The following is a 6,055-nucleotide window of genomic DNA, read 5'->3' as shown; positions in this document are numbered from 1 at the left end:
ACTGAAGTTAGGGGTTATATGTCAGACTCTCCGATACCACTTTTCCCAACACGTTATACCCCAGAGGTTGTAAATAAACCTTTTAAAAGCTGATATAACTTGTATCTGTAACGGCTGATTTCCTCCTCTTCGTCTGAAGACACAAAGTAACCTAACCGGATCGGACCAAGACGCAGAGTGGTAAGTGTCCATGTTTTAATATAATCCACTGAACACAACAAAAAATAAAAAAATAACAAAGTAACCTAACCGAAACAGTCCCGTGTGGCATGAACACAGACACAGGAAACAAACACCCACAAACCAACAGTGAAAACAGGAATCCTAAATATGGTTCCCAATCAGAGACTATGCAAAACACCTGTCTCTGATTGAGAACCATATCAGGCCAATTGACAAACCTAAACATAGAAACACATAACATAGACAGCCCACCCCAACTCACGCCCTGACCATACTAACTAAAGACAAAACAAAGGAAAATAAAGGTCAGAACGTGACAGTATCATTATTATAGGGCTGTGAAACCCATAGCCAAATGGCTTCAGACTGAGCATTTCTCACCACTTATTTACAGAGAGCAATTTCTGTTTTGTACAGGTCGTGTCCATTTATTTACAGTAGTGTTGATTTTAAATTGTGTAATGTAGGCTCCACTAAATATGAAATACTTTATGAAGAATATCATGTAGGCCTACTGTTGCCTACACGAAATAGGGCCTTTATGACTACAAGTGCACCAGTATCCCAAAGTTTAAAGGGAAAACAAGCATAGAAATCAGTATTGGCATTAATAAAAAAATTAAGTCATTATTTCGGTGACAACCTGGTTGATAAATAATATTGGGTTGTCAACATGTTTTATTTTTTATATACAGTACCATTCAAAAGTTTGGACACAGCTACTCATTCAAGGGTTTTTCTTTATTTTTACTATTTTCTACATTGTAGAATAATAGTGAAGACCTCAAAGCTGTGAAATAACAGGTTATGCCATCCCATCTGGTTTGCGCTTAGTGGGACTATTATTTGTTTTTCAACCGGACAATAACCCAACATACATCCAGGCTGTGTAAGGGCTATTTGACCAAAAAGGAAAATGATGGAGTGCTGCATCAGATGACCTGGACTCCACAATCACCTGACCTCGACCCAATTGAGATGATTTGGGATGAATTGGACCGCAGAGTGAAGGAAAAGCAGCCAACAAGTGCTGAGCATATGTGGGAACTCCTTCATGACTGTTGGAAAAGCATTCCTCATGAAGCTGGTTGAGAGAATGCCAATAATGTGCAAAGCTGTCATCAAGGCAAAGGGTGGCTACTTTGAAGAATCTCAAATATAAAATATATTTTGATTTGTTTAAGACTTATTTTGGTTACTACATGATTCCATATGCGTTATTTCATAGTGTTGATGTCTTCACTATTATTCTACAATGTAGAAAATAGTCAAAATAAAGAGAAAAACCCTTGAATGAGTAGGTGTCCAAACTTTTGACTGGCACTGTAAATATTTGTGGGACACAGAAAAAGGCAGTGTAGAACACCATTGCTCTAATAACTTTCAAAATATTGTTCTTAAGTTTGCCCCCCAAAAATGTATTTTCCTATGAATTAAGTTGCACAAAAATGCCAAAAAACTCACAATATATGCTGAATTACTTTTTGTACATATTTGCAAGAATTGAGTGTGAGATTGTGTTGGTGGTATTGACCAAAATGCCAGTTGTAGTTGGTTTGTAGTCATTACACATTTCTTACACGCTAAATAGAGGGTTTGCTATCTTGTGAACATGTATTATCAAAACTCTACTGGTAAATGTGTTCTGTGCTGAACCATGGTGTATTCCATAAATTGTTGACAACAGGCCTTTAATGAAAAAGGGCTCCACCTTGTAATCAGTGGACGCTGAAAGAGGTCTTTAGTTGGAGGGATGTTGACACAGTAGGAGAAAGACATACAAAACACAAGTTTATTGCCATGCCACACACCAACATTGCAGTACAGTGAAAGTGGTATCTACAAGAGGGAGAGAATATTACCATGGTGGCAATAACAATAACCTATAGTAATAGCAGTGGCTAAAAGAAGTGCACTTGAACATCACACAAGTCATAAACTGTTCTCTCTGCTGCATGGCAAGCGGTACCACTGTGCCAAATCTAGGTCCAAAAGGCTACTTTTAACAGCTTCTACCCCCAAGCCATAAGACTGCTGAATAATTAATTAAATGGCCACCTGGAATATTAACATTTACCCCTACCTACATGTACAAATTACCTCAACTAACCTGTACCCCCCGCACATTGACTCGGTACTGGCTATAAGCAGAGCCTTGTCTGGCAGCGAAACAGTTCATTCAGCCTCATTTACTGACATAAAAAAACATAGCTGATATGGCTAAGTTGCTTAAACAAATGCGGTTTCTACTGACAATTGAGATGTGCAAACTATGGCATAAGGGGACGACGAGTGGATAAGAGGCAATCCGTAATTTCGATTAAGACATTAATGAGCGAGCTAGGATGGACGTAGTCAAAATAACTATTTGTTCAGCACTGTACAGCGACAGAATTCAGAACATGGGCCATTCTTACAGTATTCTCCCTGTACACCAAGTCAGAACCGTAGGATAAATAATGAAAGCTTTTACAATATTTGATGATGACATTTCTCTAAAACAGGCTATATATAGGCTACATGTGCATCACCAAGTCAGAACAGTGGGCAAAATGAGAGGAAAAGGTACCAAATTATTAGGGTGAGGCACATGTGCTAATAACAGCTTACTACACAGCATACACTTAGTATTACTTTTTTAGCTACAGTATACATATCTCACTGGCATATTACATCATTTATGCAGCAGCATACAAGACATTTTTGGAATCACCTTGTTGTGCTGTGCTCACTTGAAAAGGAAGGTGGTGCGGCGGTCCTTCACCTGCAAATGTTATCAAAGTCTAGCATTCTCTGGATTTATGATACTTTCAAAAATAGCTGGGAACTTTCAAAAAACAAGGTTGAATCCTGACATTAGTGATCTTCAGGTTGGAGCTCTAGAAAGAGGCCAGAGTTCCCGACAAGGAAATTCCGAGTTAGATGATCGTTCAAAATGTATTTTCCCAGTCGGAGGTCGCTTTTTTCAGAGTTCCCAGTTGTCTTGTACTCACTGAAGTCTGAGATTTCCCAGTTCCGAGTTTCCAGTTGTTTTGAAATTATACAGAAGTCATGGTGGATTGACATCATGGCCAATATTGAATGGTTATCTTTTTAAGGTTGGAAAGGAGACCCTTAAACCCAGACTTGGACCACACATCCATTCCACTGAATAGCAGGCTTGGTTTGCAATGCTTGCAGTTTGCCACTGATTCCTTCCTTCCTTCCTTCCTTGAGCCTTCTTGGATGGGCACTTCTAATGTAAATCTATGACAGCACCCAAGGGGCTTGAAGTTTCGAGCTCTCCCCGTAGATTTTGCGGTGACATAGTGTTCCCAACATTGAGCCAATCATGGTGCAACTAGAGAACATTATCAACACCTACGCTCCATATTTTCCGCTGGCTGCCCCACCACCACCACAAAAAGCACTGAGCTAGGCTGAAACATCTGCGTTTTGGAACTGCCTTACTCAAGAAAGGAAAAAAGGAGACCATGTTTGTATGCAACTTTATTAACTCAATTATATATATTTTTACATTGTTTGCAAATGGATATGTGACATGTATTAATGCCAAAATAACGTGCAAAACAGGCTTTTTGTTGTTGTTGTGCTAAACAGGTGGGGCCCTCAACCTCAGGAGATGCCCTTCTGGAGGCATGCAGCCATAGTCATTATACCATAATGTAGGCCTAGTAGCCAGAGCATATGTTAAATTCCAACATATTTTAACATTTAAGTGTACCTTCATTCAGTTCAGTCAATATGTCATCCATTCTGTAATTTGTTTGAGGTGCAATAGAGAATAGAATAAATCAAAGAGAATAGAATAGTCTTATCCATTTGTTTATTGAAATCATGTGTGTATTCAAAATTATCTAAATTCTCAAGTTCTTCAGCCTATCACTTTAATTCAATGTTTAATTTAGGCCAATCCAAATTTAAAAAATGGCCTTCAATTTGTTGCCATTGCAATTTCGGCTATCATTTTGGGTACTGGTGTCTTGCGGAATCATTTTATAACTCTATTTGTGTTTTATTACTTTTTAACATAGGGCTCCCCTTGAAAAGAGACCCGAGCTCACAGGACTCTAAATATATCCTCTAAATAAATTTGAAACAAAATAGTTGAAGAAGCACATGAGTGGCTGATAGGGAAACAGACCTGGCAGTAAGAATAGCCTATAGATAGTCTTGATCATTTGGGACCCCTTGGCTATTTCACTCAGGACAGGCTATAGCCAAGACTTAATCAATATTTTGTTTTGTCTCATATATTGATATAGCCTCTGCGTGATGGGCTTGTGCAACGCAAATTGCTATAAGAGTGGAATTCACTAATACAACAGTCAAAATGAGTAATATAAGGCCTGCAGTCCGTGCTCTCAAATATTGGGAAAAAGTGTGATTCATTAGGTTACATGATGCGCAGAGTAGCCCCACGCGGTTATAAAAATAAATTATGCAATTATAAAGCCATTAAATAACACACAACAGCATGGCATATTTAGATAGCGGAATATGCCTAGCCTAAATAATATTTACTTTCTATTTTTCAGCTCAGGTGGTTATTCTAGACAAGGCTCTTCTGAGTCTTTATGGAATCATTCTCACACAAGTCATTTGCTGAAGGCACAAGCCTATACTACGCCATCTACTGGTATAACGTCGTTATTGAATGCCGTTCTAAAACAAGCTCTATACTTTTATTTTGGAAATGAAACCGGAAACTAACGTCTGGGCTAGAGTTGCTTGATTGACTAGCTAACTTTGACAAGCTACGTTCGGTTCATGTCCTTTGCAGGTGCCACATTACTGACAAAAGTTTGTACATATGAAAAATACCTGTAACCGAGTAAAGGGAGACGTAAAGTAAGAACTTAATGTGTATATGTTAATTCATTTAACGTGTACGTTTCATGCATGGCTTTTCTTACGATCCTAACAATTTACATATGGATTTTCTTACGATCCTAACGATACGTATCTTCAACCTTTTTGGCAGCTATCTCGCCCCATAAATATTTCAACAATGGGTTGGTCAAAACAAGCATTGTGATTGCTTGAGACGCGTTCTAAGCCAAACTAAAAGACATGTTTAGCATGGGTAAACCCTATGACTCAAAAAATGGGAATCTTGTTTTCTGTTCCATCTGAGAAATCCCTGCTCATCCACTGTCCCATCAGCCCAGCCAGCCAATTCATTAACTTGATCTCCACTGTAAAAGGCTTACTGGTGCTCTTTCATGCCGTCCCTAGGAGGGGTGCGTTACTTGAGTGGGTTGAGTTACTGATGTGATCTTCCTGTCTGGGTTGGCACCCCCCCTTGGTTTGTGCTGTGGTGGAGATCTTTGTGGGCTATACTCGGCCTTGTCTCAGGATTGTAAGTTGGTAGTTGAAGTTATCTCTCTAGTGGTGCGGGGGCTTTGGTTTGGCAAAGTGGGTGGAGTTATATCCTTCCTGTTTGGCCCTGTCCGGGGGTATCATCGGATGGGGCCACAGTGTCTCCTGACCCCTCCTGTCTCAGCCTCCAGTATTTATGCTGCAGTAGTTTATGTGTCGGGGGGCTAGGGTCAGTTGGTTATATCTGGAGTACTTCTCCTGTCTTATCCGGTGTCCTGTGTGAATTTAAGTATGCTTCTCTCTAATTCTCTCCTCTCTTTCTTTCTCTCTCTCTCGGAGGACCATCAGATACTGACTGGTTTTCTCTATTAAAGGCCCATTGCACTACTTTAGTGAATTTAACTGTGTAGTTGGCTAGCTCCTCTGAACAGAGAGCACATTTTCTATGCCAGGCGAAATCGTGCATCATTAGCTCATTGTTATGGATGTTTTAAAAACAGCTTAAATGAATGCAAATGCCGCTACTTAAATTAGCTGTAGTTGGCTAGCT

Source organism: Salvelinus fontinalis, chromosome 33 (assembly GCF_029448725.1).
Source record: "Salvelinus fontinalis isolate EN_2023a chromosome 33, ASM2944872v1, whole genome shotgun sequence".
Taxonomy (NCBI): Eukaryota; Metazoa; Chordata; class Actinopteri; order Salmoniformes; family Salmonidae; genus Salvelinus; species Salvelinus fontinalis.
This window is presented reverse-complemented; position numbering follows the sequence as displayed.